The sequence below is a fragment of the Colias philodice genome, chromosome 26, assembly GCF_061535455.1.
Source record: "Colias philodice isolate Cphi_HAF_F1 chromosome 26, ilColPhil1 Martin Lab GWU primary, whole genome shotgun sequence".
NCBI classification, from domain to species: domain Eukaryota; kingdom Metazoa; phylum Arthropoda; class Insecta; order Lepidoptera; family Pieridae; genus Colias; species Colias philodice.
In genome coordinates this window covers 2,706,808-2,725,735 of record NC_143111.1, presented here as the reverse complement: position 1 = coordinate 2,725,735, position 18,928 = coordinate 2,706,808, and the positions used below count along the sequence as shown (strand labels likewise).

Below are 18,928 nucleotides of genomic sequence, written 5' to 3'. Positions count from 1 at the left end.
GAACCCAGTGGGGTTGTATTTGGCGGAGTCCATCTTAACCTATGGCCCATTTCCCGGGAGTCGCGTATTTCTTAACCAAGTTTTCCCCATAATAAATAAGGGGAAAATGTCAGAGTACAATTCAAAGAAAAATTTAAAAGGGATTTTATCCCTTAAAATAAATAATATAAAATATAAAGAAAATGTTACAACGTTAACGATAAATTCAACTTTTATAAACGATTCATTTGTGACGAAACTTTTTCATGACTTTCAGATAAAGTAAAGGTAACTTTCAATTTTATCACTCAAAGGCACAAAACCCATAAAAGCACCAAAAGCGAATAAAGGCAATTTCTTAAAAATTCCAGATGAAAACTTCATTTTCAGGTTAAAGTTTAATTAACATTTTCGTTAAACTAATTAACTACTGATGCTTAAACCTCTGAATAGGCTTCACCTAGTCAATTCAGCAGCTAGAGGCTGATCCGAGAAAAGGAAAAGTGATTTACGGGTTGCGATTTCAGTGCGTTAGAGCGGGACAGTTATTGTTTTCCCGTTGCGTTTTCCTCTCGAAACTCAGTCGACGTCTCGGTCGGCTCGGTGTTTTTTCACTCATTCCGGCCTCAGTATTGGTTGCGCCACGGCGGCGTGTGTTGGATGCGATTCCGCTTGTAAACAGTGGAAAATATTGCGATTTACGCCACAATACAACCGATATATCACATAACAATAGTGTTTTCATTCATTCCGAGCACAGGGACGCTGGAGTAGCGCGTCAAAACATCCATTCCCACCATATACCCCGTTTGTTTTTGTTTTATTTACGCCGGGAAAATGCCGGCTTGAACTCGTGAATATTATACATTTAGTGCGTTTCATTGTTCCGTGACGTTTATGGGATTGTAGACGATTGTTGTGTGTTTTTTTTTATTGGTTTATTTTTCATTTGTTTTATTTTTCGGTCGAAGTGTGCCGGAGGACACGTGTGCTATCGATCGCCCGGCGAGTTTGAGGTAAGATGTTGATGGGTGTCAAGGATGGCATGTATAGTGTACATGGCGGTTTGTTCGTTTGTCCTTGTAGTTGTATAAACACGAGATAAGAATATCGATTTCCGCGCTACTGATAAACAGCTGGTCGCTCCGGGTCGATGACGTAATTTCTCGTTAATGTAACGAACTGGTTCCAATATCTGACCATATGACACGCTACATACACACGTGATATGGTTAAAACTGCATAACAGGCCTGTTGCTAAGGTAAATCGCGGTCGAAATTCAGTATGTTTTCGCGTTTATAATTATAAGCAATGTATTAAATAATTACGCAACGCTTTATTGATTTAAAATGTACGGTATAAAAATTGTAAGGTCGTAGAGTTCTGTAAACAAAGGCGACCTACCTCAACTTTCTGTCTCTACATTTTGGGTCATCGAGTAATACGTAGCTACACTCTACAGCTCTACATCTAGGTATATTACAAGTATTGTGTAACTCTACCAACCCAATTTGACATGAATATTGTTTAGTAGAGTCTGATATTAAATGTATCTACTATATATGGTAGAGCCGGGTTAAAATAAATACGACCATGGCTTATATTAAGAATTATTTGTAAAATTAATTAATTAAAATTATTATTATTACTTATTACTTATTAATTAAAATTACTTTAGTAGCTACATACGTGTTTCTTTAGATTCTTCTAATTAATAAAATGAAATAAAATATTTCAACTTCTTAGCATATTTGTTGTCTTATTGATACGACAAACATAACATTCTTAAGTTAAATTAAAAATTAACTAATTGTCGTATTTCATAAAACATATTATACCTACATATTGTCAGTTCTAATCGACGACTATTTCAATTAACAGAGATTTATTTCAAACCTACAATAAAACAAAGAATATTCAACTCCATGGAAACAAAGTCGTAGTTAATTATAAACAATCACAATGACAATAATTACAACAAAAGCATACATAATTCCAACATAACAACAATTTCACAACGACCTTTCGAGTCGAGAGGCAAAGTACTCATTAATTTTTAATTACGTCTAATTAAAATTATCAAGTTCAGGGCCGTTGTTATTAAAGAATTATAGGGCATATAATTAATGATATTACAATAATTTATAATAGAGGAATGTGTGATATTCTACTATATAATATTCTAGTGTTATCTATACTTATATTAAAAACCTGAAGAGTTTGTTTCAACATGCTAATCTCATAAACCACGCACTCAATTTGACAAGTTATTTCACTGTTTGATAGTCCATTTATCGAGGATGGCTATAGGCTATAATATGATATCATCACGCCTAAGATCAGAGGCCTAAGATCTGAGTAATGCGGGTAAAACAGCGGGGCACAGCTAGTAAGTTGTAAGTACATAAGTTTTTGGGATGAAAACGCAAAAGTGGCAGCATAAAATTTGACACACATTTTATAGATTACGGTCGAAATCAGCACATAAACTCCTTTATATAAAAAAGAGATATATAGCGACTCAGATTATGATTTATATATCATTTTTTCTCTTCAATTACTAATCGCATTTAAAAATATATCTTGTATTTGATAAGCTCATTCCCAAATATTATATTGTTCCAGACATTTCATATCACACTGAGTCGAGAAAATAAGAGAAAAAGCCTTAAAATCGCTAAAAAGCGCGGGCGTTGCGTCGGCGGATAAAACCGCGGGGCGTAAAAACCTTGTCAAAATTGTTTACGTTTTATATCAGAATTTTCCTTAACACATTAAGAATCAAATGATTATAAATCCGCGGCTTCGCCCGCGTGGTGTTTTTTCGCAATTAAAGGTAGCCTATATGTTCTTTCTCAGGGTCTAAAGATTGTCTGTGCCAAATTTCATCAAAATCGGTTGAGAACTTGAGAGGTTTAAGCGGGAAAGCGTAACAGACAGACAGACAGACAGGGTTACTGTCGCATTTATAATATTAGTAGGGATACTGAATTGGCTTTTATTTTTCAAGTAGTTATCAGAGTTCAATCGCCCACAAACACTCAAATCACAAGAAGTTTTGAAGAGGTTGAGTTACAAGTACTTAAGCTTTTTAGGATATAATATAATATAGACTTCTTGTTTTAATTCAGTTGTTCAAATTTAACACGTACTTCACAATGATAGTTATTAAAATAAACAATAATAATTTAGATAATTTCTACATGTTTGCGTACATCTGTGTATTTTACACACTTTACTAGTCTCATCAGAAACAAAGCTTTGGTAATTTTTATTCCATTCTTACGTTGGTCGTGTTTTGACTTTCCGCTTAGTATTTATTATAAATACAAAAACCTTGCTTACTCTACATAAAGTTTATTCTTATTTTTCACCAAAACAACTGAAGTCATTTTGACGCCTTTTAGCATAGACGTAGATAAGTTACTTAATAAAGATATAGGCTACTTTTTATAATCGCAGTGCTCAGCTCCTGTTGGTCTCAACGAGATGATAAACCTATAGCCTTCCTCGATAATTGGGCTATCTAACACCGAAAGAATTTATCAAATCGGACCAGTAGTTCCCGAGATTAGCCCGTTTAAACAAACAAACAAACTCTTCAGCTTTTTAATATAGATTTAAGTGTGAAATAAGTGTTGAAATTTTATGTTAGAAAAAGTCACTATAACATGAACCCAAGCGAAATAGCAAAAAATCAAGCTTATGTAGTTGAGTTATTCTGTCACTACATATCTCTTTAGTTATTCACTAACTGTTCCATTCGGCTTTGTTCGTGCACATGCCCAGAGGGATTACATACGACAAACAGCAGTTTGTTATATTATTCAACGCTTGGACTAAGCTATGTTACGTGGAATGTAGGTTTTGGATGCGAAGTTATTTAGTGTTAAGTATTTTTTACTTTTTTAGGCTGTCTTTTTAGGTAAGACGACAAATAAATAACTGTATTTATATGTAAGTTGTACATACAGTATAGTCTGTATTATATTTTTGGCTATATTGCAAAATTCTTCGTCGCTGCTCCTATAAGAAGCGGTTCTTCTACGAAAAAATGTATTATCCGGACACAGATATAAATTTTTAATTCGATCGTTCCTGAGACGAGATAACCGCGTTCTACCTAACAATTTTATTAACTTTATGACATCCACATTATGAATACACTGCTTTACCATATTTACAAAAACTTTACTTTACTTTAGTAGTTGTGTACTTTTGTAGTTCCAAGACGATAACAGGAAATTATGTAAAAGAAAGAACATATACATGGGAAATCCCGATATACAGGGTGTCCCACTATTGGTATACTAAGCGCGAAGGGACTTGTAGTTTTGCATACACTGATCACGTAAAAAATATTTAAACAACAAAATTACGTCAAAAATTTTTTGCTAAATTTTTCCTTAAAATCCATGTTTTCTTCTCTAGCTTCGCGCAGCCGTCATATACCGCTTCTCTAATGTGAGCATTTTGTCTATGAAAACATAATCTTAAACGATAGCTCACGTGCTGGTGGCAAAAATGGGCGGGTTGCTTGTTAGGGGTGTACACATAGAGTTTTAAGAATTCATATATCTGAAAAAAAAATGCGTTTGGAATTTTTTAAGTGTTTTTTACGAACTCAGCGTATGCAAAACTATAACCTCCTTTGAGCATAGTATACCAACAGCGGGACACCCTGTATACGTCATCAATTATATTCAGTACTAGCGGTCCGCCCCGGCTTCGCCCGTGGTACGTATTTACGTTTTCTCTACATAAGAACCATCCTCGTACTTCAAGGAATATAATAAAAAAAGAATTATCGAAATCGGTTCAGCCGTTCTCGAGTTATGCGCTTACCAACACATTTTGGGATTCATTTTTATATTATAAGATAACCTAATTATTATCATAGAGTCAATACCTAGTTAGCTTTATTTTATTAATGTAGAGTCTGACGTAGAGTCTTGGCTCTACTTGTAAATAAATTTTATTTAAATCTCGATTTTCTTAAAAATGGTTTACATATATTTCTATAAAAATATATTTTAAGTTGGTTTCTGAACGGTACAATATCTCAAAGAACGTCGATGCGAGATGAGCTCTAATTTAAACTTGATATTCGACCTGTAAGACACGTTTCAACGCCTATTTTCTCATATCATTTCTTATTCATGCAAATATAATGTGCTACAATGAAGTGAGCGGTCTAAAAAATTATAATATACAGTTAAATTTTATTTAGTGTTCGTTAATAACGGTACTAGCTGTTCCCCGCGGTTTTACCCGCATTGGTGGATTCATAAGCTATCTAATCGCTTTTCTGGATTAATGAGCAATCTAACATTGAAATACTTTTTCAAATCGGACCCGTGGTTCCTGAGATTAGCGCGTTCAAACAAATAAACTCTTCAACTATATATTATAAGTATAGACTATTGATAAACGTTGCGAAGTTACTACAATCACATACATACATGAAGCTTCATTCACAACATGAGGTCAAATGCCAAACCCTAGACTTTCCAAGGTACTTTGTAGCCTTTTGCGAAATACTTAGCACTTTTGGCTTCGAGAAATTTCCACAAATTGCTTTTTAACTTGCTACGAACATTATCTGTGACTAATGATTTTCGTCTAATTCAAATTTAATGAGGCTTCCAAGGGACGAATATTGTCTATTTATCTGTTTTCTTTTTGGCCACTTTTTGGCATAAAGTTTAACCTACCTTGCCTTTTTAAGAACCACGAATATTTTTAGAGCTTATAGTTTTTGATTCCAGTTTTTAAATATTAATAACTATATATTATGAAATAAATTATTTAATTCAAATTTTATTGTGCACTGTGATATTGATATACGCGAATAAACGATTTTTATTTTATTTATATTTTGAAGGGAAAAAAACGACCACTTTTTAACCCTTATATGATACCATCGTCATATTTGATAAACATCAGTACAAGCTGTTTTATTTTTTTGCCATATTTTCTGATAACATTTTAAAAAGTCATAAAAATACACTTGAAAAATACAGTCTCTCGTATGAATATACAGATAGATAGTTTATAGCCTAAAATATTACCCATAATTATACATAAATTTCGCAAGGACATAGCCCACGTAACGCCGGGCGCGAGGCTTGTAGGCGGCGGTTACGACAGACATACAATTACACGATAGTTTATCAAGGAAACTGGGAAAATAATGTGTTGTATGTATCGATATATGTATATTTGGATAAAATTAAATTTGTCAGTTTAGTGTTAGGTATAATGTAGAAATTGTAAGTTGGTGAAAATCACGACGTGCCATTTTTTTTACATACACTTTAAAAAGTCAATTCATGTAAAATACACTTGAAAAGTATTTCTATTTTCTTCTCGTTTGTAGTATATATTTCTCTCGGATGACCTGTAAACAAATAAAAAATCTGTATACATACGGCAAAAACTGTATTAATTACAAAAGTTTGTTGTTGTACATTGCACATAACTAATATTATTAAATAATAATTTATAACCTTGACAACCCTATCCATATCGACCAAAAAAGTGCGTGACATTAAAACCCACATCCCAACTGTATGAAGAACAACTGATTCCTTTCTGACTACTTTCGGACTATTTCCTTTACAGCTTTGGAGCTATAAAACAACAGCTATGAAATTTGATAGCTTGTAAAATAGCTTAAGCCTCAACACCAGGTGGCAAGCACAACAATGTTATAAGAATAAGAATAAGAATAAGAATAATTTATTTCGCCAAAAGCCAACAACAGATATAATGAAAAGAATAAGGAATACAAAAAACACAGAAAAAGACAAAAGTGTGGCAGACCGTTAGCAAAAAGGGGACCAACTCAGTATTAAGCTGTGCCTTCAACAGCACAGCACTGATTTTCAGCACAGCACTGAGTTTCAGTTATCTACACATCGATGGTCGCAATCAGTGAAATCAATTAAAACAAACGCTTAAAGCATTCAGCACAAGGTTGTGTAACCGTGTCGGCAGGAAGTTGACGCGATATACGGGATAGGGTTGTCACTAAACAGAATTTAATTTTATTTGAAAATTAGAGAATATAAAATTTGAATGTGGAGTCCGAATGGATGGATCCGAATCTGCGTCATTCGTGAAAATTCACGCGAAAATTAATTTGTTCTGGCATTTTCATGTACGTTTTATGTTTTTTATTCATCTCATTGTACTGCAAATTATCACACACTTGCTGTACCCCGCGGTGTTACCCGCAGTGTTCCGATTCTTTTGGTCTTAGCGTGATGATATAAAGCCTCGATAAATGGGCTGTCTAACACCGAAAAAATGTTTCAAATCGGACCAGTAAGTTCTAAACTCTTCGGCTTTATAATATTAGTATAGATTAACAGATCAAATGCCAATAATAAAAAGTATTTTATAAATAAAAAACATTAACTTTAAAGTGACAACCCTACGATTAGTGAATAATATGTTAGTGCATTGCTTTAACGCATGTACCCGATACAAGTTATCAGTCTTTAACCGACGGATAACAAAAGTGGGTTGTGTTTTACGGTACTCCACTATTTATCTGTATTTACGAGTACATGCGACATAACTTTGTTATTAATATGTTTTTGTTTAGAATATTCTAGAAATATTAACTTAGTATGTATAAATATAGTTTCTTATGAGTAAATTAGATTATATAGTAACACTAGAAGGTACTGGATTGGGCAAGGTTTGATAATCATTGAAATTCTCGTCTATATTTAATCATTTGATACTGTACTGATTAATTTCTATTCCCGTTAATAAGTTAATCTAAGATATCTTATCTTAATACTATTATAAAGGCGAAAGTTTGTATGGATGTATGGATGTATGGATGTATGGATGTTTGTTACTCTTTCACGTAAAAACTACTGAACCGATTACAATGAAATTTAGCACACATATAGAGAACTTGGATTAACACATAGGATAGTTTTTATCCCGGAAATCCCACGGGAACGGGAACTATGCGGGTTTTCCTTTGCAAACGCGGGCGAAGCCGCGGGCGGAAATCTAGTCAATTATCAAATAATATGAAAGTCTATCCCTGCATGTTGTTAATGGTAAATGATTATAATTAAACGTTCAAAATTATGTTCCTAATAATATATTTATAAAAAATCGCAATGGTAAGTTGTGCTCAGAGGGTCAAGAATAAAAAGAAGCCTAATTTCCATTCAGAAAAACCTGTACATATCGAAAGAAAATGCTTCTTCGTCTTTTAACTACTATATAATCAATTTAACTATTTTCCTCGTCTTTTTTGGGTTGCCTGGTAGAGATCGCTGCCAGCGATAAGGCCGTCTACTGTACATTGATTAATTTATTGTTAAGTTTATAAAATGTATCTTACCTGGTGTACAATAAAGTATTTTTCATTCATTCATTCATTCATAATCAGAAAAAATAATTCCCATAACACAGCCATTTATTATGTTACAAGCGAATGATTTTTCTTGCGCAGTTTAGTTGCATAATCAAATAACGAGCTATTAATTTATTTTCTTATCGCGTATGTACTTGTTACGTATCCTTACGTTTTTATATGAAACTTGCGTAACTGTAGTTTTGTGAAACTTCTATAAGCGAGTTGGGAGTAAATAAGGTCGCGTCATGGCAATACCGTCACGTTATGGCGACGATTTTGGTTTCTTCGAATCTTTCTAAAGAAGTTTCACTTATAACACGTGTGCTCGGCACACACGCTCTTTTTATTTTTTTATGTTTTCAAAATCGTGCACTTTGCCATGGAAGAAACTGTTTATTCTTTATGATTTCTTATGCATAAAACAAGTTGTTATTTTGATACGATTAATAAATCAATATGCAACACAAATCTATTTGTTATCAAAAAATACACAGTTTTATGCCAGCTCTTCTTTGTAGAGTCAAAGCTTCCCGAAGTTGTTACTAATTACTATATGTAAAAAGATACCTACCCAATTTGCTTCAACAGTATTACCTAATATTAAAAAAAATAAATCATTGTTTCTTATGTTATTAATATTAAAAAAAAAGACGTGTGGCACTCGGGGACTGCCGCGGTAAAGCTATTGCATAGCATGCCTTCAAGCCACATGCAGTGCCCGTCGGAGGGAGCGTGAGGTTTTTTTTCTGGATTCGGTCCCCGCGATCAAGGCCCGCGATAGAAGCTATGCAATAGCATTGTTTCTCATGTTAATTTAGAAGAAAAAGCGTATTCAAGAGTCATTTTGAAATCTATATTTACTTTGTATAGTTTTTAAATTATCCTAATTCATTTTAGGGTCAAGTACTAGCACATTACAGAATTTGATAAGAATTTTAATAGATCTCTTTGAACAATTAAATCCTTAGTGTGAGTAATTTACTCAGGCACTTTCATTTCTAGTAGTAAATTATATCTTTAAAGTGGATATTACATAAAACTGAAAAACAGATAAATTTTAGGAATAAGTAATAACACTTTAAATTATTTTTATTTATAATAATAGTACGATAGGCAGAGAAGTTTTTTTCTGATTATTCATTCATTTAAAATTCTTACAAAACAACGACTGTTTTTTCCCAGAAATAGCCTACTTACATACAGCCCAGGAATACTACAATAGTAGTACAATAGTACTACATATAATAATATGCAAAAATGCCAAAATGAACAACACACGAATCTGCTGGCTATCGGAAACCCATCAAGCCAGCCCTTCCGTTGGCTCAAGGCCGGAACCTTTCACTCGATCTTGCAGTTTCGCAACCATTGTACTAGCCTGATTGAGATGTTTGACCTGAATTGCTTGACAATTGTATTTTTGCAAAATATTATTGAATCCATAAATTATTGTGATATTTGGAGTACTTTTTTTCTCGAAACTTACTTATAATTCTTCTTCTTCACGTTACCTACACCCTTGAAGTTTTTAAAGAAGAATTTAGTTGCAATACCTACAAGCATAAATTTCATACAAATTTAAGCCCCTTATTAACCTTCTTTATTCATCTTAACTATAGAGGAAAGCATGTTACAAAATTTGAAGCCCCTTATCCTAGACTAGCCGCTCCGCGCGGTTTCACCCCCGTGGCTCTTCTCCTGTTGGTCGTAGCGTGATCGTATATAGCCTTCCTCGATAAATGAGCTATCTAACACCGAAAGAATTTTTCAAATCGGCCCAGTAGTTCCCGAGATTAGCGCGTTCAAATAAACAAACAAACAAACAACTCTTCAGCTTTTAAATATTAGTATAGAAATTGATTTCAGTTTTGCGTTGATATGTCGGTCAGTAAATATAATATAAACTTAATTAGACTCCAGTAATTCTAAATGGATAACGTTAATCTATTTAATACTTCACAAGCAATAATAGAACATGGTCGTTGCGATGTATAAAAATGTACATTTAATACTCCTTGATTGGTTAGTGCTATAAGTTATTACAGAAATAGATTCAAGTAAGAAAAAAAAAAAGAAAATTCAAATCACTCATCCATTTCAGAGCCTTTATTAAACAACTTTAACAAACACTTATCTCCTCTATATGTTTTCTGTACTTATATTTTTTTAGTAAAAAAGTAGGTTTATCGAGATATCGCTTAAATCTAGCCTACAATAATAAGGTCAAACACATTCTGTTGTTGACTGTACCTCCATCACAGTAACTGCGTAATTAACGTTAGATTAAGTACAAAGCCGATGTTTCGTAACACTAATAGTATATTACGACGTTGCGTATCGTAATATTGGAATTATGTACAGTTGTGTGCAGAAGTCAATTAGTTATTAATGAGGTTGATTATTGATAGGAAATTTATGTTCTGAAGTTTGATACCTATACTGTTATAATAATAATAATTAGGTAGCATTTATTCGTCATGATTGAATTAACTAAAATATCAAATAATAAGTAACACACTTAATAAAAAGGCCTGCTTTTAATGATTCTTTATTTCTCAATCTGTTAAATCCAAAGATTCTGACCAAATTTTCAGGAACCTAAAGCAGCCCAGGTCGATAATGTTCTTATTTATGTTTAAAATTTATTTTCACACCGTGTTTCAATAATCAATAACACCTTTTTTGCTATTAATTATTTTACTTATTATTTCTTTATTTACATCATTTAATTTTCTACCCGACTGTATTGGGCCATATGGAATGACGTCATTAAGTAGTCTAGTAGTATCTATTTGTGTATAATTAAATCGTGATATTTTTGATGAGATTTCATGACAATGATAAGGACAAAACTTTCTTGTTTGTTTTTATTTATTTTTAAACGATAGGCACATAGTCAAATAAAAAAACACTAATTCTTTCGTTTGATATATTATTATGTATAAATTGAAGATTACCAAGATAAATAATAATTAATAAGCTAGTTGGTAGAGTCAGAGATAAATAATATCACAATTAAATTCTTAAATTGCAAAAAAAAATATTTTACCATAATATTATATGAAAAGGTTTTTGACTGGTTAAGGGTTTTGACTGTAACATATATATCTAGAGAAATCGATCGATTAACTTATACTATTACGTAAAGATTCATCCAAATACTCCAAGAAATATTTCAAAGCCAATATCTCCAAACTGCGAACTTGACATTACCAACTGCTCGTGAATTTTAATAAGCTCCGATAAGTCTTGCTTCTAGAACATTCTAGATAGAACCAATTAGTAATGTGGGTTAGATAAGAATGTCTGAAGTATTTCAATGGAACTATATCTATAAAGTACAACAATGATATAATTAATTATATTATTTTGGATGCGTAAATAAGCCAATGGAGCCAGTGTTTCGGTAGCGGGCTAAAAAGCAGCTTATATTCTATCTATAGATTATAATCCATATTTATAAATAAGAGCGAGTGTGCCGAGCACACGTGTCAGAAGTGAAACTTATTTGGCGAGATTTAAAGATACCAAAATCGTCGTCTTTTTCCATGACGTGACGGTATCGTAATACGCGACTTTGAAATTTTATTCTCAACGCGCTTATTGAAGTTTTACTTCAAAAAATTGCTGCACTGCTGACAGAACATTAGAAAAACTGTAATACAAACATAATATAATATTAAACAGAAGCTGCATCCCACTGTAACATATTATTCAATGTATGCAAAAAAATCCAGCCGTTTTATGTATTTTACAGTCACAAACAAACCACGAACAGCGTGCGTTTATAGAAGGATGGAAAGATTTTTGTTAGTTTGTTACCTAATCATACCAGAACGGATGAACGAATCTATGCCAAATCATGTACAGTGATAGATAGATAGAATAGTACAGAATAGCAAATAAGTAAACTAAATCAACAAAATGTTTTCCAAATATGTAATTCAATTTCAATAACTGTCATTCCCAAATAATCGTATTAGCTGTATTTATCAATTATCATCAGTTTTCGATATGTTTGTTTAACGTTAACAGCTGTGCTAATAAATTTAATTATACGTGTTTGTATTACAATTATGACAGTAATTAGCACTTGCGGTTAAACGATAAGTGCGTACCAGTGATAGTTGAGAGGTCAAGGGATGTAGGTTCGAATCTAGACTATACATAGACTTTTAAAGTATGGAAAGAAGTTATGAATAAATATAGAAATAGAGTGGGCTTTGAATCAGTTTTTTGTGAAATATCAAATCATTTACATGTGTGTGACAGCTGAGTGTACAATGTACATGTGTTTATGTGCGTGAAAATGTTAGAGTAGATGTATTAAATCACAACAAGGTTAACATTTTCATTTAAATTTCAGTAAAATTGAAACCACATTATAATAAAATCATAATATATTAAAATAACCTTAATAAAACCCAGCTCTAATAAACTGCGAAACATTCTTAACAAACAAAACTCCACCTTGTACATATTTGATCGACTTTAAAATTCGTGCCGTATATGAAAATATTTCAGATAAAACACGACTCCAGAATTTCTGTAAAGTTTGATAAATAAACAAAAGTTAGCGGGGAAATGTTAAACAGCATATGTTACCTGCGTGACTGCGGGCGGAGTCTTCGTAAACATAACCCTTTTAAAGTTACGTTCCAATGTTCCAATTTGAGTTTGAAAATTGTACGCCATTTTAAACAAGGTGTAGTATATGTAAGACATTCAGATGGTTCATTGTTTATGACTAACTAGTTGAGATATTTTTAATGTTAATTAGTTACGCTAATTATTGTAATTTCATTGATCTATAGCCAGTTATGACAATAGTGTTCAATAATAATTTGAGTCTTGAAATTGTGTTATATACCAATAAATGGGTTCGTCAAGTCAAGTACTTATTTAAAAGTCTTGAATTGTTTTCTACTTCGTAGTATAAATCATATTTTCAATTTTGATATCTCTTAATAATTTGTGTACTGAAACCGAGATACTTAATTAGATAGCATCAGAAAATTGGAATATAATATGATCCAATAAATTGCAAGCATAATACCAACGTTCAGTTAATTAAAGAAAAATATTCAGCTCTTTCAGCTTTTTCGGGGTCCAATTAATCTGCTTATAATGAATTCTTTGCCCATAAATATAAGGTTGAAATTACGTGAGCACAGTGTAGCCGCTAAATCAGATTTGGCAAAAGTTTTTGGTTGAAATTTATTGAATGCGTTATCTTTATTTCACGTTAGTTAATCTCGATAGAGTTTGTTCGCAGTGTTCGTGGAAATTTCGCTGTTTTTACCAGAATTGGGTTTTGGTAGTGGCATAGATTATGAATTTATGTGGCCGATGTGATACGAACTAAATTGGTTGGCGGGAAAATACTAAAAAAAATCCGCTTGTCTCTTTAATGAATTGATTAAATTTATTTGTATACTAGCGGTCCGCCCCGGCTTCGCCCGTGGTACATAATATTTACGTTTTCTCTACATAAGAACCATCCTCGTACTTCAAGGAATATAATAAAAAAAGAATTATCGAAATCGGTTCAGCCGTTCTCGAGTTATGCGCTTACCAACACATTTTGCGATTCATTTTTATATATAAGATAAAGATTGGGAAAATTATAAAAGGCTTATAGTAGATTCAAGTTTAACTTCTGTATCTACGTATCTGTAAATAGTGATAATTGATGTTAATAGTGGTATGATACCTATTATTCAGTTATAACGATTGGGGCGGCGTTATTCTAAGTCGATGTCGGCAATTCGTAGCTACATACTGCTACAGATAACAGATACCATATATTTTTTGACTCTACAGTTTACAGCATTACGAACGGCGATATACTACGGCATTATAATAATAGATAACATGAAGTGGGAAACAGTTGATGAAAATAGTGTAATCTTACAAAGAAAAAGCCCCGGCCTGACTGGCAATAGATAACCTAACACACAGATGAATCTGTACAAAGAGATTTTATTGTTTGATTGTAACCAATAAGTTTTTTAACTTCTTGATTCGTTTTGAAAATTGTTGCAGAAAGCTATTTACCATACCATACCATGACATATTTACGACGGCAAGCTTCGAAATCTTAACTACAGCTACCGAATGTCTTTTTGCACTATCAAAACATGTTCCATGTTTCCAAACCAGTATATAGTATCACGATAAGTCGCCAGTTGAAATAAAGAGCTATAAAGTGGAGATAGGTGATTTGGAGAGCCGCCAGGGTCGCCGGTTCATCAGGGTGTGAAGATTTGGCAAGCCGTGTTCAGCCGTGATGTATGACTCCAGATGGTTTTTAGTTTGGTGACAATTTTGAGGTTCAAGTAATGTTGAGATTTTAGTTCTATGCAATTTGTTTTTGAAGTGAACATTCATTTGGGCGCGTTTAAATAGTAAAATTTCGAAGTCGCGTCATGACAATACCGTCATGACAATACCGTCATGGGGTTGACTTTAGAAACGTGCGGCACGAATTTCGGCGCGATTTTAATTTTTATCGATCGATAATGATGCCCCGAAACATACATTAGCGGCTTTTCGTGCGGAAACGTGTAATTACAGAGAAATCTTTTTTTTAATTTTTGAGATTATGTTCAAAATTGTTTGAGTTACATTGACAAAACTACAAGAATTGTGTTTGAAAGAGGTAACAAATGTCTTAATGTACATATTAAAAACCATAGTTCATTCAAAAGCATGTTGCTGAGGGGACAACAATTCATACGGGTTATTGGCGAGCATATGATTGTTTGGGGCAATATGGGTATTTTCATAAAAAAGTTAATCACTCAGACCCAGACAACCCATTTGTTGCCTCTGACCCATTTGAGTCCCAGTGGCATGTTGTAAAAAGATTTTTTAAAAAAGATAACTATAACCACCCAGCAAACTTCGGTGATAATATTATTACCTATAGAATATGTGGAGACGATGAGTGGAAAAAAATAAAATGGATCCATTCATTGCCATTGTAAATTGTATCAAACATGTATACAAGATTTGAAAAATAATTATTAAAAAAAAATGTTTTTATTGTATGTATATTGCACACAAATTGTTAATCACAGAACCGAATCTGTCCACCCCGATTCCACGTGGTACTTGTCTGTCATACACTAGAGTGTATTAAAAAAGTCGGAGGCGCGGAGGAGCGTGGCGCCCGCGTGTGCTGAGAGCAGGCAGAGTCAAGCGAGCCGGAGTGGCTGAGGCTGGTCGCCAAAGGCGACCAAAAAGCCGAAGCTACGAAGGCGAGTGAAGACTCCTGCCTGCAACGAGGTACACGGGGGCAAGCGCCACGTTCTGCAGCGCCGGAGCAGTCAAGAAAGCCCATAATCTTCGTTATATTTCTAACTACACATCACTACACAGTATAAAACAAAGTCACTTTCTCTATCCCTATGTCCCTTTGTATGCTTAAATCTTTCAAACTACGCAACGGATTTTGATGCGGTTTTTTTTAATAGATAGAGTGATTCAAGAGGAAGGTTTTAGTATATAATTTATTAGGTTTAAGTCAAAGCGGGCGAAGCCGCGGGCGGTAAGCTAGTATAAAAATAATCTCAAAAAAAATTAAAAAAAATAGAAGGGGGGGTTTCCTCACCCCCCCCACTTTATAGGGGGTCTCCCCTTGCCTCCCCCCTCCCTTTCCCTCCCCTCCCCCCCCTTAATTCGTGCCGCAAATTTCTAAAGAAATACCCCGTCATGTCATGGAGTAAGGCGATGATTTTGGTATCTTTGAATCTTGCCAAAGAAATTTCACTTCTGACACGTGCTCGGCACACACGCTCTTTTTAATAGGTAATTAGATCCTTTTTGGTATAAAAGAATTATTTATACCAATATTACAAAAAGAAAATATATTTTTATTGATTCGCTAAAATCTAAGCCGAGTTGAATGGTATTTTTTATACCTTGCCATATGTGGCACTCAGGGACTGCCGCGGTAAAGCTATTGCATAGCATGCCTTCAAGCCACACCTCCGAGCCCGTCGGAGTGGGGAGCGTGAGGTTTTTTCGTTACGGAATTTCTCAATTCGGTCCCCGCGCTCAAGGCCCGCGATAGAAGCCATGCAATAGCTTAAAAAAATGGACCCAGGTGACGATTTTTAGCCTAATTGTTCCTTTAATTCCAATATCCACTCTTTAACTGCGTTAACCAATCCGCACATCAGTCAAAAAGCGCTAAAAGATTTAAAAATGACATATCAAAAGTCAAATAATTAGATTACGCTCGCCAATCCACGTTTCAAGACCAGTGAATATCGCAAATTGATATGGACCGACCGTAATACACTTATGCAGTATAATTGAATTGATATCGTTTCTGCCAAAGCGGCTATGCTGTCATACTTGCACTCTTTTATATAATTTATTTACCGGTACATATATAATCCTGCACCTAAATTGAAAATATATGCAATGTACATTAAAAAATCCAATTGAATAGAATTAAATAAATTATTTTCAAATTATTGTTCTTGAAAAGTCTACCAGGGCCTTAACACAGAGCCTTTTAATGAAAAAATTAGGTTTTAAACAATGTAAGCCTACATAAAAAATTAAAAAATTTATGCATTTAAGCGCCATGGGGTTTTTTTTTCGGTCTACACATAAAACATAATATATATTTAATGTAATAAGCTAAGAAGCATACAGAACTTTCTCCGAAAGAAGATTTGCTCTACAATGACGCCAAATCGTTAACATTTTTCGAAATTGCCACCAAACAAATTTCTCTAAACAGAAAGGATTTATTCTCCTTATAAAACAGGGCCTCAAAATACGATCTAGAGGCCCCAAATTGCTCATAAAGAAAATTTGTTAACTAAATCTGCTCTACATTGCTGCTCTACAAACCAACCCATTTTCATAAGACAGAATACCCATTCATTTTTCTACATTTAAAAAACGGGGCCTCTAATTTTTACCAGGGGCCCTAAACTACGTCTCTGCACTCAATCGCACGTCTCCAATAGTAATATAATTACGTTCCCACAGGACTGGGCTTTCAATGTTTCTGCGTTATTAGATCACAAGGCTGACCCGCCGCATGAAAGATAGAATTTTTAACTCATTTACCGATGTGGTGGGGCCTTTATATTGTATTCATTCATATAGATACGTATATAATGAAATTCTTTGATGAAAAAAGTCAATTTGTAAAAGAGTAGATTTGGTACAATTGAATGTGACAATTTATATTGAGAATTTGTGTTTATTGTTTTTGTTGTGTTTATGAATAGGAGAATATATTTTATTTTATTTGTTGAATTCGTATTTTTTATAAAAATACATTGTTTTGATGATGTTATTTTGCTGTCGAAAGATGAGATAAAAGGTTTTTAAAGGGTAAAAACTGTAAACATTATCAATAATAGCTCCATCAGATTCAGTCCCTAATAAAAGCAGGAAAAATTTAAATATTTTATTTTGTTTAGTCCATTCATACAAATTTACAGTTAACCATGTAAGTCGTGAATTAAGCAGCATTTAAATGTAATTTATCGATAAAGGTCAGATGAATACATCACTAGCCATAGCTATCTCAATGAATTCCTAGACTAAACAAACGAGCTACGGTAAACGCCTGTTAGCGAAAGGCAGTAGTCGCACTGAATGATTGATACAGTACAGTTGGGATGTTTGCCCATTACCTTATATAACTCTTTAGGGATGTACGGAGTGCATGTCGATAAAAGTTTCGCCGCACTTAAACATTAAAAATGTTATATGTGTCAAATATAAAAAAATATGAAATAAATTACCTTAACAATAAAAAAAAATATTTTTAATTATTATGAACTTATTTGAACACATCATTATTATATAGGCATTATTAAGTGTAATAATAATTTTGAAAGCTTTTTCTTTAAGGAGCTTTAAGATGGATGCTTTCGCTTTTCTGTAGATCAAATATGTAGTTACGCTTAATTTCATAATCAATAAATTAAATGTATTCCAATAATATAATGTTCCTTACGTCTTAAAAATATAATTAATATCTAATAACTATAATTCTAAATTTAATGTTTCATAGAAGTCATGAAACTACACAATAACGTTGTTTTATTGCGCTGCGGTCATGATGAAGTCATTTATGCAATCGACATTAATTAATATAATTTTATTATGTATTGCAAATTGCAATTTATATCACTCATAATATTTCATTCTTGCACGTATAATTCTTTGTAATGATATATGATAATATAATGTTGTTGGAAATGAACATCGTGCTTGTCTATGAACTTTAATAGTTTTACAGATTCTCAATCCCCACTGTTTAATACGTTCTCAATGAAATTCAGAAAAACAGTTTATATATTTTTTATTAATGAAGCAATTTAAACTGAGTAATATCTTTCAAGTGTATTTGAATGAAAAAAAATCTCAACAAACATTTTCATCGATCACATATCGATAGAACATACATCACTAGGTCTCAGACTTGCAATTTACCAAAGTAGGCTTTCATTTATGTAACGCTTTATCTAAGCCTGCCTTACCCAGTAACCTACCTGAATTCATGATCATACGATTGTATA

At 33.1% G+C, this 18,928-nt stretch overlaps 1 protein-coding gene and 1 long non-coding RNA gene across 5 annotated transcripts in view; one reads left to right on the top strand and one right to left on the bottom strand.

Annotated features, from left to right (window-relative positions):
• Positions 1-18,928, bottom strand: part of LOC149476791 (uncharacterized) — a 465,754-nt gene that overhangs the window by 199,114 nt on the left and 247,712 nt on the right. The gene's annotated exons all lie outside the window — the stretch shown is intronic.
• The window catches only part of brat (tripartite motif-containing protein brain tumor), a 432,659-nt gene continuing 414,324 nt past the window's right edge, over positions 594-18,928 (top strand). For all 4 annotated transcript variants that reach the window (XM_089711171.1, XM_089711162.1, XM_089711158.1 and 1 more), the window contains exon 1: positions 594-995. The gene's annotated coding sequence lies outside the window, so the exon portion shown is untranslated. The remainder of the gene's footprint in view (positions 996-18,928) is intronic.